The sequence below is a fragment of the Narcine bancroftii genome, chromosome 9 (genome assembly GCF_036971445.1).
Source record: "Narcine bancroftii isolate sNarBan1 chromosome 9, sNarBan1.hap1, whole genome shotgun sequence".
In the NCBI taxonomy this organism is placed as follows: Eukaryota; Metazoa; Chordata; class Chondrichthyes; order Torpediniformes; family Narcinidae; genus Narcine; species Narcine bancroftii.
The window spans coordinates 79,343,525-79,368,674 of NC_091477.1; the positions used below are offsets into that span (position 1 = coordinate 79,343,525).

The 25,150-nt window shown below is 40.4% G+C and overlaps 1 long non-coding RNA gene across 1 annotated transcript; it reads left to right on the plus strand.

The window, feature by feature from the left end:
- Positions 1-3,864: 3,864 nt before the first annotated feature.
- On the plus strand, positions 3,865-4,258 carry LOC138742990 (uncharacterized). Its single transcript, XR_011344579.1, has 2 exons — positions 3,865-3,917; positions 4,001-4,258. It is a non-coding gene; the product is annotated as an uncharacterized lncRNA (long non-coding RNA).
- The last annotated feature ends 20,892 nt before the right edge of the window (positions 4,259-25,150 follow it).

Below are 25,150 nucleotides of genomic sequence, written 5' to 3' on the forward strand. Positions count from 1 at the left end.
TGACCTTTGAATTTGCTGCATTCCAATGGGTGCACCAACTGGATCCACAGTAAAATGACAACAAGTTGAAATAAGGTTAGACTGTAAATATTAGCTTAATTGATTGATTCTTGATGCTCTTTACTTGTTTAAAAATTATTCAAAATACAATGCCAACTGTATGATCCAGATGATTCTATTCAAGAGAAAATTTTGGTAGAAAATACCACTGTGTACTGCACAGTGGAATGGAATGATCGATAAGATTCTGCAGAGATAGGACTCAATAGACTCCATCCATGATCATACATAATGTAGGAAAGTAGATTTCGTAGGTCTCCCCCCTCCACCTCGTGGAATAATCTATTGTCCTTGGCCAGCTTTAGGCTGCAAATTACAGAGTTCCATAGAGAATTCTCTGCATCAAAGCAACATTTGGAATGAAATGGCCCATATTAGTGTGGTCATTTAACTGTTGTGAGAAAATAATAGGAAAGTGAAGCAATTAATTTGTGATGAATTAATGAGATTTTAAGAAGAAATGTGCCCTTGTTAACCTTCTCAGAATGAAAGCACGGAGATGAGAAATTACACATATGGTGCTGTTCAACTTGCAGTTTGCTCAGAAGAGCAGTACATAGCAATTTCAGGAGAAGGTAATGAAATAGAGGTTGAATTAAAATCTTGATGCAGATATTGCTGAAGGACAATCTCCTTTGAAACATAGCTTGTGGAATTGAGATTTTAAAATGTTCCTGGGCTGAATCTGTTCCATTTAGTTGCCTATGTCTGTGTATGGCCAATGGAAATTCATATTAGATTAGAGTTTAAATAGCAGCAAGGCTGTGATAGGTTCTTGCGGTATTATAAGGATTGCTGCTGTGGAATATAGATATTAATGCCAGCTATCATTACTGTCATCTGTAGTTTGAATTTCAGTCTGTCTCTTTGTACCTTTAAAATAGAAATAAGTGCACATTAATGAGTAAAATACCTGCTGTTGATGGATTAAGCTATCTGGCCGAAGAGGTCCCATTTATGTTACTGGGATAATGACAGTTATTACACCATCAATGATGGTGGAAATTGGGGGGGGGGGGGGGAATCATTCTCACTCCTATCACCTATGCTTATCATCCACCACCTTTGTTATTCATTAATAAAAGATTGCATTTTGTGATGAGCTTTCCAGCATCTATCCCGGATAACTTGCGTCGAGAATGGGCAATTGTCTGAGACACCTGAGGGATGCTAATGGAAAGAGGATCAACTAAGAACTTAACTAGTTATGAATACTAGTTCATAGGACTATGTGGAAGGAGTGGATTGAATAGATTGTTTGATATATGATTCTAACCCAGCTAACTGTTCTCTCCCTGCCATTCATCCCCCCACCATTTTGTTTGGGTGCCTATCAACATTTGTTCATACCTTGATGAAGGGCTCAAGCCTGAAATGTTGGTTAGTACCTTTATCATTGTTACTCTTTGACCAGCTATGTTTCTTCAGCATTGTGTTTTTACTTCAACCACAGTATCTTCAGACTTCCATGTTTTCTTTCTGCATTGCAACACTGGAGGGAGTTCTTCAGTCATTCAGTAGGGTCCTTTCCCTCTCACAGTCAGCAGTGAGAGTCCTTTCTAATTATTGTTGTCAGGCTCATCTCACTCCTTGAAGATGGTCACAATCATGACCTCTCTGAAGTCCTCAGTCATGGATTCCTTTTCCCAGATGAGAGAGATGCATCGTCCTGTTTAAATATTTCAGAAGAGATAGTTTGTGCTTCAGAAGCCCTGTTTGTTTCAGTTGTCATCCTCTTGCCACACTGGGTTTATACCAAGATTGTACTGAACTAAAAGCTGTTGCAATTGAAGTAGAGCTTGGGGACATTTTTAATGTGTTCATTCCAGTGGACATTGGCTGCCTCACTAATTTTGATGAATTCTCCTCTTGTTCTTGGCTTTTAAAGAATGGGTCTTTGGTTTCCTCAGCTTTAGATAGTCTCATCAGAACTGAAGTATACATACATGTTGTGATTATTAGTTAGTTATTGGATGTCCTGTGATCTTTCTGCCCATTATCTGTTCTTTCATCACAGCTATTTTGTGGAACTTTGTCCTTCGGAGGCCTATAGATCTCTCTGGTTGCTGCATTTCCAGTCCAAGAATGAAATGTGTTTGTGATTTATTATTTTCATTCTTATTGAACCAGACTCTGTTTTCGAGGGCATACCAGGAATATCTTAACAAGTGCTGCTTGGAGTGGCCCAGTAGTACTTGGTGCTCTAGACATTCTGAAACTTCTGTTGGCTGAGAGTCATGAGGTAAGGGGAGTTTTATTTTTGAAAATTTTAAAAATCTTTCTCTGTCAGCTTTGTCATATTTGAGGCCAGGTCAATTGATAAGACAAATTGTTTATAGTGGTGGTCAATCTGACAGACATCAGTTGTGTGCCATGTGATATCAATATCCTTGTGTCTCTTACCTAGAAAATAATGAAACAAATGCCCAGCCCTGCATCGTGAGCTTATACTTCACCAAATAACTGAAGACTAATCAAATAAAACCCAGGAATAGTCATAAGTCTGTCGTTCAATTTGTCATTGGATAAGAATTAGAGTATACTTGTTCAAAATCACAGGTTTCGATATCATAGCTGTTAAAACTCTTCAGTCTACCTGAGCTTAGAGTGGTGGAAAGTGTGCTGATTGGCTGCATCACGGCCTGGTATGGAGACATCAATATTTCTGAGCGTTAAGTCTTGAAAAATGTAGTGGACACAACCCAGGACATCACTGGCAAAACTTTCCCCGTTATAGAGAACATCTACAGGGAACGCTGCAGTCGGAGAGCAGCATCAATCATCAAGGATCCACACCACCCAGCACAAGGTCTGTGCTCACTGCTACCATCAGGAAAGAGGTACAGGTGCCACAAGACTTGCGCCACCAGGTTCAGGAACAGCTGATACCCCTCCACCATCAGACTCCTCAAATTTAATTAGAGACTCCTTTAAGGGCTCTTACTTTTACACTTTTTTCTCTCTGTATTGCATACTCACTTAATTTGTTTACATGTGTATGTTGAATACTTTTTTTGCACTACCAATAGCAAGGTTGCTCTTCACTATCCTCTGAAAGGAAATTGAGGATGGGAAATAAATGCTATCAGTCTCTGAAAAGAAAATCATCTAAATATGTGCACGAGGGACTTGTGAGAGAGAAAAATAAACGGCCAGATCAAATGTGCTGGAGAGACTTAGCATATCACCCAGCATCCATGGAAAGTAAAAGCAGTCAGGCCTTAGTGCTTCTAAACTCTTGAAGAAGGGCTCTTTGACTCCCTTTTACCATCTATGGATGCTTTGTGATCTGCTGAGATCCTGCAGCATTTTTGTGTACTGCACTAGACCTCAGCGGCTGCATATTTTCTGTTTTGATCAAATACAATTGTATTAATGAAGATCCCAATCAGCTCCAACTAATGCATAATTGTCTGCTAACGGTAGTGAGGTTGGTGCAGTAGAGGAAGTGTTCAAATGCAGCAAAATAATAATTCCAGTTTTATCATGCAGCTTTACCCTTCCACACCAAAACAAACAAAGGTGTTAAACGGTAAAACTGCTGATTGCTCACTGGGATGTGTGCAAATATCTACCTGCATCTGAAAACAGCTCCCCTTGTTGACATTACCCACCAGTCTAGAATGCGGTCACATATTTTAAACAGGATGGAAATCATTAAATTCTGTAACAACATTGTTAAGCTCAATCAGCTGAGACCAAGCATTTTTTTTTTCAGTGATGTACACAATTGAATACACATTTTTTGATGTAATTGCTAAGCATTTTGTCATAATTGCAAACCAGCATATTGCACATTGCTAAATATGTTAGACTGAGGCCTCGCATATTTGCTCAGTTAACCATCTGAGGCCTGGGTATTGCTTTAGTTTTTTAATATATTTATCTTTGTAATGAAATAGAAATACAAAAGTAACTTCTTATTTCATATAATTTCAAGCAACAAAATACAGTAGAATTATTGGAGAGAAAAAAAATCATGTTTGGAGGAAGAATCTGATCAACTCGTGAGATGGCATGTTTTCATATGAGTGATTAAGCAGATGGGCCAACACTCTCTAGGATTTGGAAGACTGAATGATGATCACAAAATTCTTATTCAAGGGTTGAAGAAGATCAGATGTTCACCCTCACTCAGGTGTCCAGATCAAGGGATCAACATTCAGAACAGAAATTAAAACAGCATTTTTAACTGAGAGTAATGAATCACTGGAATTCTCTGTACAAGGGTGTTGAGGATGTATTCTCAAGGAAAGATTAACAGATTTTTTAGATATTAGGGGAACCAGGGATTATGGGTCAAGTGCGGTAGGTGTAGTGAATAAAATAGAGCTACTTTATGCTCCTATTTCTTATGTTCTTGTATTGAAGCGCTTTCTCAATAATATGGCAAAGTATCCAGTTATGTCGTCTTCATGTGCCACGATATCATCGATACTGTCCCATCATCTTACTGTCAATCACTAGTAAAGTGATGACATGCGTAGCCAACAATGGTATTTACTCACCAATGTGCAGCAAGTTACAATCCCAAGCAGTAACAGTTATCCTTGACATTCAAAGGCAACATAACAGAAAAAAAAAAATCAACAAGCAGGCTGGGGGTTCACCACTGACCATTGAAGTAAATAGACCAGCCACCTATCTGGTGCAATTGCAAATGCATGTCAAAGGCATGGTATTTTATGGCAATTAACTCGCATCTGGACATACAATATTGCAAGGCACACAGAGTCTTAGGAACGTTCACCACTTAAAAAAAATATAACTATAGGTCCAATAATATTCAAGTAACTTGACAGTACCTCTTAAATATTCATTCCTTCACCCAATGATGCACAGTAACTAAAACCAATATCATGTAAATGCAGCAAATTGCCAAAGCTTCTGTGACAGAAACTGTCAAAGCTCCACAACCCAGAAGTACAAGGGCAGCAGGGGCATGGAAACATCTGGAGCTCCAAGCTCTCCTTGCAACTCACGCAATATCACTTTGTTGATACTTAGCTGATCTTCCATCGTTGCCTGGTGAATATTGTGGAAACTTCTATCTGACAATGTTGGAGAACACGATTGAGACTGGAGATTACAAAATATGGCAGTTCTCTACCTCTTCCTTAAGTCCAATTAGTGGTGGACAATAAATGCTGAGTTGATTGATGATACTCATGTATCATTTACAAAAAATTTAAAGAATGCATTTAATGCTAATGTCAGAATAAGATCAGCTTTGCACTTGTCAGCATCACGAGCTAGTATTACACTTTTATTCAGATAAAAAGATCCTATTCTACTTGTGCATTATTTTCAAGCCCCTCACATTCCATTCTCTTTAAAACCTTTCTTCGTTGGTTAATCTTCTGACATTTGACCTTCAATCCTTCAATATTATGGTCATTTTCTACACTGATACCACATTCCTTTAATACTTGGACCAAGTCCCACATGGTAGGCTGCTCCAGAGGGTCAGATTATATGGGATCAGTGGTGAGCTGGCCAATTTGTAGTGGAGAGTTGTTATTGAAATTGGAGGCCTATGGCCAGTGATGTTTCACAGGGATCAGTGTTGTAATCACTGCAATTTGACATCGATTTTATCAACTTTGGATTACAATGTAATGAGCGTGATTAGTAAGTTTGCAGATGTACCAAAATTGGAGATATAGTGGATATTGAAGAATGTTATTTAAAAAAATTTAGACATACAGCACACGGTAACAGGCCATTTTGGCACATGAGACAATTACACCCAAGTGACCTACATCCCCTGTAAGTTTCAAATGGTGGGAGGAAACCAGGGCCCTCCGAGGAAACCCATGCAGACAAATTCCTTACAGGCAGGTCAGGATTCGAACCCTGGTCCCGATCGCTGTAACAGCGTTGAGCTAACCGTACCATCCACAAATACTTTTTAGAACATTTGTTATCAAAGATTACAACAGGATTTAAATGAACTGAGAAAGTGGGCCAAGGAATGGTAGATGGAATTTAACTCAAAAAAGTGCGAGGTTTTGCAGATTGGTACATTAAACCACGGCAGGACATATACAATGAATGGCAGTGTTGTAGATCAGAGACACTGAGGGATACTCGATGAGCTGCCAGAAGGAATTGTAGCAATGAGTTTAATTTTACTTTTAAAAAGACTTTGACATATATGTGAGTGGGAAATATTCAGAAGGATATGAGCTAAAACCAGGCATAGAGGGCAAGCTTTGGAAGTCAGTGATCAGCATGCAGAAGTTGGGCCAAAGGGCCTATTTCCATGTGGTTAAAATTCTACAATCCTTTGGCTTTCATTCAAGTGTAATTATTCTATTGTAATCTGTGCAAGTTTATCGAATGACAAAATATGTGTGAATATACAGTAATAATATCAAAAACCTATCTCCAAACAAATTGCAATGATTTTCTTACTGGATTTTACAAGTACACAAATCTACGACTCATCAGATTTCTATTCTGCCTTCCGATTTGGTTTCATACCAGTTCTTTTGAGGAGAATTCTTCTTTCTGGATTTCCTGATGCGCTTGCCAATTTGCTGACAGCCATATTAACAAAAGAGGAAGCTTTTTCTTTGAACAATTTGCTGTGTAATAGGTTTCAGTTGAGGGCAGCATTGGTGCATTCCAACTGAATGGGTAGAATGTTTTGAGAAATATCCTACCTTAAAATGTTTCACTGCCATTTTTAAAAAAATACCTCATTACAGCATATTTCAACATGTAATTATGTAAATTACATCCAGGATTTAGATTTAACTCATAATCCCCAGTGTGCATGATTGACAAGCTGATATATGAACAGCAGGGGAACAAAATATGATTGCTTTAAATTGAATTTGGTCAATTTGCCAGTTTTAATACTTCAATCCGATGGATTTGAATTTCAATTTTCTTTTTGTCCTATCTACTTATTTTGATAAGTGCTATTGACCAAATTAAAGGGTCATGCACCCTTCAATCTTAACGGTTATCATTTTGTCATACTCCAACTTAACTCAGTGTTAACAGATTCCATATGAATTATTTAATGAATGTTTGTGACCAATTAGATTGCTTCCAAAGAGTAAAAACACAAAAATGCTGGAGGAACTCAGCAGGTCACGCAGTGTTTGTTGTAGGTAAAGATGTGTTTTTATTACCAAGAATAGACTTTATTCACAATAAATTATTTACAAAAAGAAAGCCATTCAAAGTCACTTTGCACCATTAGTGTTGTATTTCCATCAATGTATATTGTTATATTCATTTTCTCTTTGGCAGGATTGCTACCACTGCAGCACCTTATTATTACCCCCTTCCCCCTCTGTTATTTGAGGGGCTTCCCCTTGGTTTCAGCCCTGCAATAGCTGGTAATGGAAGGACTCTTAACTGTGGCCCTTCTCCACAGTCCCATTTCGTTGCCTCTGCCAAGCCTCAATGTGTTCCTAGGCAAGTGCACCCGCAGCCTGGAACGTGCCAGTTGGTAGCATTCCCTCACCATGTGCTGAAAAACCAACAGTTTCAGGCAAATGAAAGGGCAACTTTCACCAAGTTGGTCTTCTAGCAGTTATGGCTGTCTGACTCTGTGTGTGTCCCTGGGAACAGACTGTAAATCAGAGAGTCCTCTGTCACGCTGCTGCTGGGGATGATTCATCATTCTTCTCCACATTCTCTGAGCAAATCTTCTAAAAAAGAGGTGGGCGACTGTCTGAATTCCATTGCCAACCTTTTGGGCACTACATATCTTGAGGGTGCTATTTCAATTGTATAGAAAGGATCTGGCCGGGATTTGGCCGTGGTTCCCATTACTTGTTTGTGAACAGTGGCGATGAGGCATTCCACCAGGTGACCTGGAGGTTCTGCCTCACCGTGTTCATTGAGTCCTTGTGACGCGGTGTCTGAAGTATGTTCTGTCCTGACCATTGCCTGATGGCCTTGTGGTCAGATGTGTTTGTCTGGAATAACTTTTCCATGTAGTGTGGTGTGGCAAAGTGCTGCTGACTGGGACACTATGGGACAATTGTGTCAAGTCTATCCTTGGCAACACCTGAGACAAGTAGAATCTCAGGACATAGCAGCACTTGGTGCCCTCATACCTTGGTTTCACACACAGTCTGATTCAGCCACACAAGAATGTGATCATCAGGATGAGGGCTTCATTAGTTACACCCTTGCCCCATTGTCTGGTGACATATGTTGTGACCCTTCGGACCCTTCCTTCTTGGATCCTTTCCTTCTCGGATCCCCATATAAACTGAAAAACTGTTCTGCTGACTGCAAGGGTGGTGAGGGGGATGGGTCTCACCTGAGCCACTCACAGCTGTACCAAGACCACATTGCATCTGACAGCTAGGCGCTTTGCTGTTATTGAGAAGAAGTGGGGTGCCCATAGATCCAATTTTTTGGAGGACCTTTGCATCTTTCTCTGACCAATTCTTGTTGACTTCTTGATGCCTCCAAATCAGATCCCCAGCACTTTCAGGTAGGCAGATCTGACTGTGAAGGGGATGATTGACCAGTGGGAGCAATTATCAAAGAGCATTGCCTTCTTCCATTTTATTCTGGCATCCAATGCAGACTCAAACTAGCCATAAATGCTGATCAGTCTGAGGACTGATTATGTGTCTGAACACAAGATGGTGATGATATCAGAAGTAGAATTTATTCTCATGAACATGTCACAAAATTTGTTGTTTTGCGGCAGCATTACAGTGCAAACATTTATATAAAGACCTTACAAGATAAATAAAAATACTGCAAGAAAAAGTGAAAGTGAGGCAGTGTCTGTGGTTCATTGTTCATCCAGGAATCTGATGGTGGAGGGAAAGAAGCTGCCCTTGTGCTGCTAAGTGTTCAGGTTCCTGTACCTTTTCCCCCAATGGTTGCAGAGTGATGAGGGCATGGCCTGGGTGGTGGGGGTCCTTGAGGATAGAGGCTGCTTTCTTAAGGCACCGCCTCTCGTAGATGTTTTCGATGGAGTGAAGACTGGTGCCTGTGATGCCACAGGCTGATTTAACAACACTGGAGTTTTTTTCTTGTCCTGAGCATTGGCACCTCTACAAGACAGTGATCCAACCAGCCAGAATATTCTCCATGGTAGAATTTTTCAAGAGTCTTCAGTGCCATACTGGATCTCCTCAACCTCCTCACAAAGTATAGTCGCTGGCGAGGTTTCTTCATGATTGCATCAATGTGGATGCTCCAAGATTGATCCTCGGGGATGTTGACACCCAGGAATTTGAACTTCTTAACCCTCTCCATTGCTGACTCCTTGATGAGGACATGTTCTCCTGAAGTCTACTATAATCCCACCCAATCTGGAGTTGGCTCAGTTCCCTCTACCTCTGTCTTTCTCTCCCAACACCTTATAGGATGAAGAACCTCGATTACTGGGTTGATTCCTGGAAAATCAAAGAAGGGTTTCATTGTTCTCCAACCACCATACTCCTTCAGTTCCTCCAAGTTTTCCAGAGTCTGTAACTTCATGTTCGGCATCCACTTTCCTCTGCCCACCTTTTGGTCCTCCTGTAGGTGATAAGAGGTGGGAACGAGACAGTAAGAACACTCGTGTGAGGTTGTTAGTTCTGACAATGATGACCTTTGACAAAAAGATCTGAAAAAAAGCAGGCAGGCACCTACATTAAAAAAGCCGAGGGCAGAGGGATGAAAGGGCAAGGGGAGGAGCACAGACCAACAGGCAAAAGGTCATAATTGAACATGCACAGGAGAGGAAATGTGAGAATTCACCTGGGGATAGAGAGGCTCTATGAATGCAGGGCTGGAGGAAAGGAAACAGGGGAAAGGAGATCGTGGAGGGGAGGGAGATGGGGTGAGGAGGTGCTAACACAAACTGGAGTAGTCGATGATAATGCCATCTTTTTGGAGGGTGCCCAGATAGAATATGAGGAGATGTTCCTCAAATTTGCCGGCACCCTCCAACCAAAGGCATTAACATCGACACCTCCGATTTTCCTTCCCCTCTCCCGCTGTCTCTTTCCTCATGCTCTGTCTCTCTCTCTTGCTTTTCCCTTTTCCTCTGTCTCCTTTGCTCCAGCTCTGTATTGTTCACAGAGCCAACCACTCCCTCCGATCATCTCTCACCTTTCCTGTGTCCTCCTGTCCATGTCCAATCGTGGCCTTTTGCCTGTTGGCCTGTGCTCTTCCCTTTGCCCTTCCTTCCCCCCAGCCATTTTTATTCAGGTGCCGTCCTGCTTTGTGCTTATACCCTGAAGAAAGGATCGGACCTGAAACATTGGTATATATATGTTACCTGCTGAGCTGCTCCAGCATTTTTGTGCTTTTACTTCAATCACAGCATTTGCAGACTTTTGTATTTCACTCTGCCTCCATCTGGTTATCGTGATGGATATTGCTCTTTTTTGATTGTTCCAGAACTGAATACAAGAGCAGGGAGGTCCTGTAGAGATTGCACAAAACCCCAGTTTAGTTACAGTTAAATTATCACATTAGAGGACCAGTGCAATAGTTTGAGTATGATAGTGCTCCATGCGGGCTGGAGAATTTTTGATTTGCAAACTTACCTGCTAAGGTTGTTTCCTTTGGAAGAGAGGAAGCGAAAAACTGAAGTTGATTGAGGTCATTAAATTTGTGAGGTTAAATTTGAGACTGGGTGAATGGGATGCACCTACAGTAATCCTCATGGCAGAGAGATCAAAAATGATGATGTTATATTCAAAGTGATTGGATGAATGACTAAAGGAGATTTGAGGATGTAAACTACTGACCAAGAAGTGGTGGAATTTAGGTCTTTGTGCTTGGAAGTGTCACAGAGGCCGAAAGCCACAATGCATTTAGAAAGTGCCTGGATGTCACTACCTGCAAAGCTATAAATGACGAGATGTATGAATAGCCCATGAGGCATCTTTTTGCCAAGAAGGAGAAAAATGGCTCGAAAGGCCTTCATCAACTCTAAATTTCCATTCTTCTGTGAACTACGAAGCAAAGACCAATTTGGTCGCATTGTAAATTGTGAAGAATATAAATGCAGAGACATAATGCGTAACCTGGAGTGAAATGATGGAAGGGGTGACAAACCATCATAGGAATATTGCCCTGAGTTAGAAGGGGAGATTGGATAGACTGGGACTATTTTTCCTTGAGGTCATTGACAGATGACTTGTGAGAGATTTATAGAATTATGAGAGGCATGGAAAGAGTGGATAGTCACAGTTCTTTTCCCCCAGGATATGGGAATCTAGTTTTAGAGGGCATAGATTTATGAAGAGAGGGAAACAGATTTAAAAAAGTACTGAGGGGTAAGTTTTTCAGAGGGTTGAAAAATGGAATGAGCTGTCAGGAGAGGCAGGTACAATTACAACATTTTAAAGACATTTGGAGAGGTGCATAGTTAGGAAAGATTTATAAATATTAGAGGGTGATGTAGGAATTCAGAAAATTGAGAGGTTCATAGTTTTCTGGAGGTACAGAAGATTCTGCAAGAGATTGGCAAAGTAGGTGCATGAGGCACGTGAACCCTCAATACGCCTTTATCACATTTCCAGATGGAAGAGAAAACTTGGTGGCCACCAGGGATCTCGTGCCGGCCAGATGTGTGAATAACGCGGAGGAAACACAGATGTCTACAGATCAACAAGGAGCGCAGCAGCAGTCACTAGAACAGTCGTCCATTTAAAACTGAATTGAGTAGAGATTTCTATGGATCCTTGGGTTTAAAACATATTTGATATGGAACAATGGATATTTAGATTTCCAAAGGAACAAATTAGATTAGATTCAACTTTATTGTCATTGTGCCAAGTAAAATACAAAGACAATGAAATACAATTAACATCTAACCAGAAGTTAAAAAATAGCGCAATATACAAATAACTACATGCGAATAAAAACAAGGGCATTCAGCAAGCAAACAATTATAGAAGTACTGACAGTACAATGTGAGAGTTAAGGGCATGAATTCAATATTGTTAGGATGCTTAACTACCTCACGTGTCAATCGAAGACTCGCGTATGCGTACAGGAATTGAGATGCCCAGCCTACAGACACCGGGACGCTGACTAACAAGGTAAGTAAGCATTGACCAGAATGTGAAAAGATTGATCGACAAATTCATGAAGCTTTAAGATTTTATCATCAAATCTAGATGAGAAAATATTTGATTCAAAAGTTTGCTTCAAGACTTCGGTACTCCACGTGCATGAGCAGAATTCTGACTTAAGTTCATTTCAAGATACGACCGATCCTTCAGTCTCAATTACAGTCATAAGTCGGGGAGTACCTGTACTTATATAAGGACAGATAGCAAGTCATGGCTGGTGATCCTGATATCATAAAAACTTAACAATGCCATTACATTCTGAAGCCACATAGCTCATTAAAATATGATGCATAATTTCACCAAAGCTTTTTGCCTCTTTGAAAATATATTGCAAGCACCTTGGATGTATTGATGTTATAGATTCACTCTGTTGACACACTTCCTCAGCTTTATGCTTATCTCTAACATTGCATTAGCTCTCTGATTTGTCGAACTGGCAATCTCTTGTGTTACCTTGCAGTTGTTCTTGGACTCTTCAATAGTAGTGGGTTCAATGCAACATTAGGAATAGATTCATCATCACACTCTGGTTGTCCCTGACCTTTTTTTCTGATACCTCTTTGGACTACTGCCCTGTGCAACTTTGCCTCACTCTCATTGCTAAACCTTGCACCTGCTCATTGGTCTGGTTTCTCTGACTCATCTCCCTGGTAGATTTGCTTCACTTTGCTCTTTGTTTTAGTTGCCACCTCTTTACTCTCTCCTTTAGAATTAGGCTGTAAATCTTTAATTGAACACCTACACCTCCACTTTCCCAATACTCAATGTACTTGATACTGGCTTCTTGTTAATCATACACACCACACCAAAATCATATTGGAGCTCTGTACTCTCTCACCATCTGGATGAGATGCTTTCTTATTTTTCTTGCCATCATGGACAACTGCACAATGCCTCGCATTACCCTCCATTTTCCAGATCTTTTTCTGCTCACAAACTTACCAATGTCTCTCTATGGTCTCCAAACATTCTCTTTAGGACTCACTTTCCTACATTTTTTTAAAATCATCAGCCTGTTTGGCAACTGTCGTGTCCCTTTTGTAAGTGGGAGGACAAAACTAAGCACTCAAGAGACGCGATTTGCAGCCAATTTCCTTGTTGTAATTACGCCATGTTTACGGCCATGCATAAAAATACATTAATGTGTCTGTGCACATGCACCATTCATGAGTATGATATGGTTATTACAGTATTCATGCTCCGGGCATGGGTATCTTGAGTATACAACATCCCTCTTTCTCAAAAAAGTTAATGCTTCTTTACCTCTTTACTTAAAATGTGAATTAAACATTTTAACTATAAAAATAAAATTTCCTAATTTCACATATTTTCAGTGGAAAAAGTTTAGAAAAACCAGTGAAAATGAAGGCATAACTATAGCTGCAGTGTGTGTATGCACACACAAATAAAAAAATGACTTAAAGGAAACAGCAGAAAAATGAAGAGACATTCAAGTGCAAATGATGTGGCACTCAACATGCACCAAAGCAATCCCAGCCTATGGAATAGCCTGTAAAAAGTGCAAAGGGCAGAATCACCATGCAAAGCAATGTTTTTCCAAAGGGAAAGTGAAAGTGTGGGCCCTATACACAGTATAGAAGAAACTGCCCCAGAGATCCACTTTTTGTTGACATGATAGTGCAGGAAGATTATAAACCAGCAGTCAGTGAACAGCCAAATATGAATAGAGTCAAGCAGGACAAGTGGGACTATGTCATTATATACAAATATTACTTTAAAGCTGGACATGGGCAATGATCAATTTGATCTGTGAGTGTAAAATCAGGGCAATGAAGATAAAGTCATACATCCATGAAAATCCTATACAACTCAAAGCCTACAATGGACAGAGCATTGACATGAAAGGTACATGTAAACTCAAGGTGAAAATTAAAGATAAAGAGCATCATCTCAAGCTTGCAGTCATCCCAGATGGACATAAATCACTGCTGGGTGACAAAGCCTGTGAAAACTTAAGCCTAGTCAAGGGTTAACAGCGCCAATGCGCAGAACAGTGTAGAGGAAATGTTGGATCAGTTTCCAGATATCTTCAAGGGGATTGGAGTTCTGCCATTCACTTATAAGATACAGTTAAAGGAGGACACACATCCAGTAGTGGATACTGCCAGGCAGGTTCCAGCACCACTAAAAGAAAAGCTCAACCAAATGATGTCATTAGGAGTCATAAAGAAAGTGGAGGAGCCCACAGAATGGGTGATTTCAATGGTGGGTGTCCAAAAGAAGAACAGTGACCTATGCATGTGCCTGGACCCAAAAGACATGAATGCCAATATAAGGAGAGAGCATTATCAGATTCCAACTGGGGATGAAATTACAAGTGAGATGGTTGGTGCAATATTTTTCACTAAATTGGATGCATCCCAGAGCTTCTGGCAAATAAAACTGCATGAAGATGGAACAAAATACTATACATTTAATACATCGTTTGGCTGATACTCCTGTCTGAGGAAGCCTTTTGGAATTTCCTCAGCTCCAGAAGTGTTCTACAAGACAATGGAGAACATCATAGAAGGCCTAAATGGGTTATGTGTGTACATGGATGACATGATTCTATGGGGATCCACACAAGAACAATAGAACTCTTTGTCATCAAAGAGCTACAACACATCCAGAAGTATGCATTAAAGTTAAACTAAGAAAAATGTCATTTTGGTGTTGTACTGACAATAACCACAACAGCAGTGTGAGTATAAGACAGCTTTAATAAACTAATATTTCTTGTCTCTCTGCAAGACAAACCTGGAAGGCTAGACTGTAGCTCTGGACTGCTTTATATACAAGATCACCGGGTTGACCCTGGTGACCTAGTGGTGTAATTACATGTCACCACATTCACATTCACCCCCCCCCTTAAAAAATTGTTATCCCCCACCCCCGTCCTCCTTCCCTTATTTGTAAGTTCATAAGACCAACATTTTTTGTGGCTTCCGTTGCCTTCTGGACCTCCTCGGTAGTGGTATAGGAGTGGGGAGTGCAGTCTGCCTTTCGGTCTTTCTTGGTGGAGATGTGGGAGTGGGAAGTACTGGTTGGTCATGTGGCTGTGTGGGCTGGTGATCCTCTTGTATGGGATTAGGTCCTACCATCAAGTCTAGGGTGGTGATATTTTGTGGGGCAGGCGTACCTAGGGTCCTGATTTCTGGGGTGGGTGGTATAGTCCTCTGGGGTGACTCGATGGACGACTGTTCTAGTGACTGCTGCTGTGCTCCTTGTTGATCTGTAGACATCTGTGTTTCCTCCGCGTTGTTCACACATCTGGCCGGCACGAGATCCCTGGTGGCCACCAAGTTTTCTCTTCCATCTGAAAATGTGATAAAGGCGTATTGAGGGTTCACGTGCCTCAACTCCACTTGATCCTCCAGCGGGTCCGCTTTGTGGGGTCTGCAGTGCTTCTGGAGGAGAACAGGTCCCAGTGTCATCATCCATTTAGGCAGCACTGTGCCCGTCGTGGCTTTCCTTGTGAAAGAAAAGATACGGTCATGTGGGGTCGTGGTAAAGATACATAACCAACATTTTTGGCTTGAGCCCTTCATCAAAGTATGAGAAAATGCCACCAGGCATTGGAACAAAAGAATGAAGACAAAGCCATCCCCTCTTCCACCCCCCTCAAGACATGCCAGACTGAATCTCTAAAAGAAAAAGAACTGCACACTTCAAAAAGTTTGTGTTGGTGATGTTGTGTTTATGTTTCTGTTGAACTTTAAATTGAAATGAAAATTATTTGTGTGTCATGCTGTTAGATTAAACATCTCAAGAAAGAGGATGTAATGATAGAGTGCTAGTGATCCTCTTGACCACTAGAGGGAGTCGGAGCCTAGTTCGTTGCAGCTTCGGTTTGATCCAAGATGGTTGCCTCCACATGGTCTTGTGTACTTTAGCTAATAAAGTATACTTGATTTAAAAGAACCCAAGTTTATTGATTACAATTAAAGAAGCATCACAACAAACATTCAAATTCTTTGGGTATCAGACTCAGGACTTGTGCTTGTCGCAAGATCTCCAGGCAAATTCCCAATGCTTTGTGATATTTGTTAATTAATATCAAATTTATTGCCATGAACATTGTACTATGTATAGATGTGCCAAAACTCTTGCTTTCCACAGATTCATAGGTACTTTGTTTAAAAAATTCTATTAAAACAACTAAAAATCATCTACAATATGAGACTTAATTGAATTAAAAGGAGACGATAAATGCAAAAAAAGTAGACAGATAATAAGTATTCTAGTGCAAAAAAAATGACTTTGCAATAATGCAGGCAGTCCTTTTGTGGTGTCGAAGCGGTCCAAGCTTAGTGCAACAAGGGAAGGTTCAAGATTCAGATAACTGTTAGAAATAAACATTTCTTGAACCTGGAGGTGCTGGTTTTTAAGCTTCTGTCCATTCTACCTGAAGGTAGCATTGAGAATAGGTTGTGACTAGGGTGATGGGGGCCTTTTACAATGTTATTTGCCTTCTTGAGTCAGTGCCTCATATAGTTGTATTCAATGAATAGGAGATCAGAGCCTGTGAAGGGCCTAGCTAAGTATGTTAACTGAGCACGCAAATTCCAAAACTATGGGGACGTCACGTGATGCTGTGAAGGACGACATGCAAACTCATGACGAATGGGATTAGGGTAAATAAAAGTGCTTATTTAGAAACATTTTTTCAAAGTAAAATATCTTACAGTAATATCTAACTAAACTTTTAAGATGTCACTGAAGAAGGAAAAAACCTAAGCTAAGTCCTATTAAGAAGTTGGAAGAGAAGAGAAAAGAAACTGGGCCTACCTTAGCGTCAAAGGAAGCTGCTGAGAAACTTTCTGGATCTGCCGGTGAAGACCTAGGAGAGGGACCTTTCTACGGAGCCCTCTTCGCGTCGAGCTGCAAAGATGGTGCTGGTAGAAAACTTGGAAGTTGGGAATGCATGGTGCAATAAAAGACTGAGAAAAAAAAATTCCAAGTCTCTTAAAGGGACAGTCCCGAGTGTCAAATTGAGAGCATGAAGGAGTCACGAGTCCAGTGGAGGAAGCTTCAGAAGAATATGAAAGTGAACAAGATACTTCAAGTTCAGAAGAGGAACAGACCACAGGGGGGGGGGGGGGAAAGAATTTTTAAGAAAGAAATAAGAATTCCAAAATTAGGCTGTGATGCAACCAGTCAGTGCACTTTCCACAGTGCACCTGCAGAAATTTGAGAGTGTACTCAATCATATGCCAAATCTCCTCAGACTCTTTTGGAAAAAAAGGTGTTTGTGTGCTTTCTTCAATGTTGCTTCAATGTGCTGACTCCAGAAGAGGACACCTGAGATATGGATTCCCAGGATCTTGAAGGTTCTAGCCCTCTCCATCTCTGCCTCATCAATGCCCAGACCTTCAGCCTTTCCTTCCCAAAATCAACAATAAGCTCTGTAGTCTTGGTGACGTTGTGAACAAGTTCTGGTACCACACAACCAGATTCTTGATCTCCATTTTATATTCTGACTAATTTCCTGTCAGGAGATGTCAGCAAATTTTTAATTTGAGTTGGAGCCGAACTTTGCTATGCAGTCATGAGGGTACAGGGAGTAGAGTTAGTGACTAAACATGCAGCCTTGCGGTGTCCCTATGTTGATGGTACACTGTCGTGAATCTCTGCAAATTCCCATTCCCTCACTGAACTCCAGGAGGAATCAGTATCAGTGTTTGGCCTGATGTGCATTGATGGACAGTTGGCTGCAACTTCTGCTAATTTACACGAGAAGAAATGTGGAGGTTGTTGTCATACACAGTATGTGAGTAATGTCATTAAATTTCACATTTGTGGAATTCCTGAATTCTGTGGAAATCATGAATGAGGTGTCCTTGTCATTATGCCTTAAAATCTAGGCCCTTATCAAATTGCCAGCAAAATGTATTCTGCTTGAATTGAAAAAGAACAATTATGTGAATTAATTGGACTATATCAGAAGTCAAATGCTATTTACTGAAGTGCCAAATATGTATGTAACTTAATGAGATAAAATTAGTGTCAATTGTGTAAATCATTATCTGTATTTAGTGATTGGGTTTTTGATCAGGTTCACCCAGGTAAAACACAAACTCTGGGCATTAGAATATCTACAGTATATTATTGAGTATTCAAGTTTCTTGTACAATGGATCAAGTTGTTGTTCTTGAAAATGAAATTGGTATTCCACAAATTAAACCGCCCAGTCTTTTTTGCAGTTCTGATGCATTTTTCAGCAGACATCATTGGACGGTGATTGTTTGTGGTGCCTCTAGCTGTGTTCCTTTTTCTTTTCTTAACGGAGGGGTGCTGAAATCAGTCACAGCTTTCCCCACGACTCTATTAGTTCAGATGAGTGATTCCAGCTTGAAACTGCCAGTTCTCTACATACCAAATAATGCAATGCATTTGGGAAGCTGAAAGGACAATATTGTTTTCACCAAGACAATCTCAGGTACAGCTGAAAATGGGATCTTACAAAGAGGTTTGTCAAGTCTATTAAAGTAATAGATTTTTGATCAATGAAAATTGTAAGAATGCAAAACTATATACTGACATACAAATTTGAGAATTCGTGATGGAGGTAAGGAATTACCTATTTTGTTGAAAATCTTCCTTAATTCAGAGCAAGATAATGTAAATACTAGATACTTCCCTTTATGGGAGTTGGACTATCTGGCTAATTATTGCTAAGCTCTCTTGCTTGAAAGACAGCTTAACAACAGAAGGCTAGCATAAGCAGCAAAGAACAGCTCTCCTTTTGTCCAACTCCCCACCCTCTCCTCCTATCACTGCACAGGTTTTTTCTCTTCTGCCATCCCACCCATACTCACCTATAACCTCTTGTCTGTTGGACTGTGGTCCTCCCCTTCCCCTCCCTCACCTTTTTATTCAGGCTTAGGCCCAAAATATTGGGTATGTATCTTTGCTCTTGAGAACACTGTGTGACTTGCAGAGTTTCTCCAGCACTTTTGTACATTAAAACTACAATTACAGCATCTGCGAACTTTCTTGTTTAACTCCACAATCAGCAATTGTTGCTCTCTGATGCTAATTCCCATATAGTAGCTTAGGTAACTCGATAACAACCTGAGTCTCCATGTGGACAAGATGAAGAAGATGATCCTGGACCTCAGGAGAACCAGGAACGACCACCCTCCACAACACATCAACAACTCGGAAGTGAGAGAGTGGAAATCACCAAGTCCCTTGGAGTTCATTCATCCTAACCTATGGACACACAAAATCTCTTCACTTGTCAGGAAGACGCAACAGCGATGACATCTCCTGAGAAGACTGAAGCAGACAAGACTACCGGCCTCCATTATATTAACATTCTACAGGAGCTCTATTGAAAGCGTACTTGCTGGCAGAATGACAGTGTGCTATGGCTGTTGCAGAGAAATGGATTGGAAGTCAATCCACAGGACCCTAAGGGTGGCAGAGAGGATCACTGGAATTTCCCTCCCTCTTATCAAAGTGATCTACCAGGATCGATGCCTGAAGAGGCCAAGCAAAATCATTGAGGACTCCTTCCACCCAAACACAGCATCTTTCAGCTACTCCCATTGGGAAAGAGATAAGGGCTGAGGAACAGCAGTGAGACGGCTGAACAAGCGAAGGAACTGCTCACACTAACCATCCGAGACTCTCATATTTATGAAACAATATTTATTTATTTGTCTATATGCATATTTGCTCTACACATTTATTGTTTGTATGTGTGTTATGTCTGGTTGTGTGCCTGTATATATTGCACTGAGGACCAGAGAATTCTGTTTCATCAGGTTCTACTTGTACAATCAGATGACAATAAACTTGACTTGCCTTGACTGCCGATATTGCACTCATGCAGCCATGCTCACTGTTCTACTGGGTATAGACAAATATCACACAAAAGTGAGTCTTTATACTCTTTTGCACAGGTTAGCAGGATGCTGCGAGTATTAATCTAATCTGTACAACAATGGCTGAACAAATGCTCCAATGCATTTGGAAGATGGAAAGTGTGAGCAGAATCTAAAACCAGTAAAATAAAAATAACTTCATTCAGTGTGAGATGCACACATGGAGTAATAAAATTATTGGGAAAAAGATTTGCTTGGAAAGGAAACATACTAAAATAATCAATTCATTCACAATTAGTGCCTCTTAGGTTTTCTGAATTACCATCCTAACCCTTACACAGTGATGCTTCATGTGGCCAACCAATCATTAGTGTGGACTTTAGCTTATGGAAATAGAAAAGGACACCTGGGTGGACATGCAAAGTACAACTTCACATGCACACTGGGGATAATTTACAAAGACCAATTAATCTACCAACTCACAAGTCTTTATGTTGTGGGAGGAATCCCAGTTCGTAAAATAAAACCAGGGTTACCGGAACAACATACAAACCTCACTTATTCAGCACAAAGTATCAGGATTGAAAGAAAGTCTTTGTATTTATACCACCCAGATATGTATTTGCTTTAGACGTACTGTCCCTTGACAAGTCTTTGAACACGTGTATTTTGTCTCATTGTGTTTTCCATGTTTATTATTGAGGACTGGAGAACGCTGTTTCGTCAGGTTGTACTTGAGGAATCGGATAATAAATGAACTTGAAGAAGTACTGATCTATGTACTGATGCCATGCAGAATAATTTAACTCTTTTTGGGTGTTCATTTGATCAGATACCCCTCAGCAATATCCCCAGTTGTCAGACTGTAGTGTGCAGCTGGCTAATGAGGGCTTCATGGATCTGGTGCTGTGGAATGAAATGGGCCAAATGGACCAAGGGTCAGTACGCAGATATGAAAGAATGATGATTATATCGCATGGATTCGATTAGCAATGTTGTACAGCAAGGAACAGTCCAGAGCAGAACTTCAAATATTGTAAGAAATAGATTCAGAATTCATTGTCATGAACACCTGTCACAAATTAGTTGTTTTACAAGGTGCAAAAAAGTGCAAAATTGCTATAAATCACATTTTAAAAATCAATAAGTAAATTTGTGCAATAGGAAAGAAAAGTGAGATAGTGTCTGTGGTTCAATGTCCATTCAGAAATCTGATGGCAGAGGGTAGGAAGCTGTTTTTGAACATCTGGGCATGGGTCTTCAGGCTCTTACCTCCTTCCTATGATCAAAGTGTGAAGAGGACATGGCCTGTGTGGTGAGGGTCCTTGAGGATAGAGGCTGCTTTCTTGTGACATCGCCTGTTTAGATGTCCTCGATGGAATGAAAATTGATGCCCATGATGGGGCTTTTCCTGAGTATTGATGCCTCCGTATCAGACAGTGATGCAGCCAGTCAGAATACTCTCCACGGTACACCTGTCTTAGGTGGCATAGCAAATCTCTTCAAACTCCTCACAAAGTATAGCCGCTGGCGAGCCACCTTCGTGATTGCATCTAGATGGAGACCCCAAGAGATATTGACCCCCAGGAATTTAAAATTTCTTAACACTTTCCACTGCTAACTTCTCAACGAGGACTGCTTTGCTTTCTCCTGACTTCCTCCTCCTGAAGTCCACAGTCAGTTTATTAGTTTTGCTAACATTGGGTGTAAGGTTGCTGTTGTAACACCAGTCAGCCAGTTGATCTATCTCTCCTGTACGCTTCCTCATTGGCATCTGTGATTCTGCTGGCAACCGTGGTGTCATTGGCAAATTTTTAGATAGCATTTGAACTGTGCCTGGCCACACAGACATGGTTACAGAGGGAGTAGGGCAGTGGGATAAGTGCACATCCTTGAGGTATTCCTGTGTTGATTGTCAGTGAGCAGGAGACGTGGTTTCCAATTTATACTCACGGTGGTCTTCTGATGAGGAAGTTAATGATCCAGAGGAAGGTGCAGAGCCGCAGGCTTTGAAGCTTGCTGACCAGTACTGAAGGGATGATGGTGTTGAAGACTGAGCTATACTTGATAAAAAGTAGCCTGATATAATGTGTTCCCTGATATAGGGGATCCTGGGGCTGAGTGGAGAAACAGTGAGACTGCATCTGCTGTGGAGTGATTGTGACAGAGGGTGAATTGAAGTGGGTCCAGATCTTTTCTTAGGAAAGAGTTAATACTGGCCATGACCAGCCTCTCAAAGCATTCAATCACTGTTAACGTGAGTGCTACTGGGTGATAGTCACTGAGGCAGCTCACCCTGCTCTTTTTGGCCATCGGTATGATTGATGGCATTCTGAAGCAGGTGGCAACCTCCAGAGTTATTTTCAGTCCCTCAACCAAACATTGAAAATAACAGAGAAACCTGATTAAAAGAATATAATGAATGTTGTTCCAATGGATGTTAAGAAACATTTGACAAGTGCCACATAAATGGCTGGCTATGATTAATGGATTAGCGACGGTTCAGATATAAAACTCTCCTTTGCACCTGAGGCCAAAATTCTTCAAAGGCGTGGAGAGTGATCAGGTGCAGATTTATGCATTATGTGGTGGGGAAGGGAGTGATTGGGAGTGGGAACTGGTCTATGCTGGAGATAAGATAGATAAAGGGGATCAGTCTAGTCTTTCAATGTTGCAGGCGGCAATCACTAAACTTCAAACTGATCCAAGTGTTTAAAAAAACATTCTTGATCAAAATTTTTGATGAGATGATGAAAAATGCTAATAATCTGTGTGAATTTCATTCAGTCTAAAAAAGGCTGGCTAGCAAAATTGAAGCCTGAAATTATAGTTGTAAACTTAATGGATTAGGAGAGTAGTGGCAAATAGAGGATGGCCGACGGAGACGTTTCATGGGGTTCATGCAGGAACCACTGCTGAAGACAGTATTTTGTTTCATCTATGTCAGTTGTTATCGATTTCTTTTTATCAAGAGACCAAATTAAGTATTCCTTTACTTTCCCTAGATCATCTATAACAAATCCACAGACCACCAGTGGTGGGGGAGGGCGAGGGGAACCAGGCACTCAAGCCCTTTCCCAGAACACTGATGGGATTTTCATTCTTTTTGTTATGAAATTTGCAACCTTTTTCACATTTTAGGTATTCAATATATCAATAATATTTGTCTTTGTCACAGTTCCACTGACAAACCTGCCAATAGTCTGTGGACCACAGATTGAGAAATACTGCTCTGTACCATTAATGAATAATGATGAAGATCGAGCCTTTCAAACCACAGTGACTAATGAAAGAATCCATCAGAAGTTATGCTTGCATGGCCCATGCGGTAATTAAAGGTGTTTATATATTTTTTAAAATGTAGTACACCCATTGATAACTTATACATTGGTGAGGACAAAACCTGCAATTGGTACAAGTGGAGAGAAACAGTGATGAACCTAATAAAAGCCTAGTTGAATTGACAGGAGAACAAAATTAGACATTACAGCAGAAGAAATAAGAAAGGATAATATAAATGGGATATTTCTTAAAGATGTGCTGGAACAAGTGACTTGGGTACATAAATCTTTGAAAGTGGAAAGTCATGTTGCAAGAATAGTAAATCAAAGGGGACTCTGGGATTCATAAATCGAAGCATAGATATAAAAGCAAGGAGATTGTATTAAACATTAAAAAAACTGATTAAGCCACATGTGAGATATTCCATCCAATATGACCACTACGGTTGAGGAAAGAAGTAAAGATCCAAACAAGGGGATAGAAAAGATTAATTAGCCTGGTCTCAGAAATTAGAAATTTCAAATGCAACGTTGGAAGGGTTGAGTTGGGATTATCAATCAGGAATAAAGAAGGTTGGGGTGACAACGTTCAATACAGAAGTACAAAGTCATAGATATTCAAATCCTGGCCCACCACTGTGGAGTCATCGGCAAATTTGAAGATGGAATTGGAATGGTATGTGGCCGAGCAGTTGCGTATTGTCTTCTTTCTGCCAATAATAATTGTGAGTGGTCTTTATTATGCTTTACTCACAAAAAGCAAAGTAGAATTGTATTGTTGATTTATATATATATATAAAATTATAAAATAACAGCATTGTGCCTTTGGATTTCTAGACACCAATGTTTTGTTTACTGTTTCACAGTTAAAACGATCCTCTTTTGAGAATGATTTCAAAAAGAATATTGGGATATCAGTCATATTATTATGGTTTTAACGGCAGTGTATAACATCTCGACAACATATTGAGTATTAATTATTCATCATTATTCAAAACTGCCTCAGATGGTGAATAGATTCCAAAATGAACTGTCACTGACTTATTTCACATCAGACTGTTAACATCACAAGCAGAACTAAGCCATTTCTGATTCCTCCGTAAAATCCATTCAAGGGAACCCACTTCATCCTTTTCTTTTTAACATATTTTTATCAATTTGATAAAGAGAAATATTACATGTATATATTGTTTAGATATTAATTAATGATACAGCTTTTATATAATGCAATACAGAATGAGTCATATATAAATTATACATTGTCTTATAAAAAGTGAAAAATCCTTATAAGAATTTCACCTCGTATTCTAATACTGAGATATACATTGTGATTATATAAATAGACCACTCTTCTAGTTGTATAAAAAAAAACTTAAGAACAAAATAAAAAAGGAAGAATCCCCCCCATACTAATCTTTCTTCTTCTTTGGCTTGGCTTCACAGACGAAGATTTATGGAGGGGTAATGTCCACGTCTGCTGCAGGCTCGTTGGTGACTGACAAGTCCGATGCGTGACAGGCAGGCACGGTTGCAGCGGTTGCAAGGGAAAATTGGTTGGTTGGGGTTGGGTGTTGGGTTTTTCCTCCTTTGTCTTTTGTCAGTGAGGTGGGCTCTGTGGTCTTTTTCAAAGGAGGTTGCTGCCCGCCGAACTGTGAGGTGCCAAGATGCACGGTTGGAGGCGATATCAGCCCACTGGCAGTGGTCAATGTGGCAGGCACCAAGAGATTTCTTTAAGCAGTCCTTGTACCTCTTCTTTGGTGCACCTCTGTCTCGGTAGCCAGTGGAGAGCTCGCCATAGAACACGATCTTGGGAAGGCGATGGTCCTCCATTCTGGAGACGTGAACCACCCAGCGCAGTTGGGTCTTCAGCAGCATGGATTCGATGCTAGTGGACTCTGCCAGCTCGAGTACT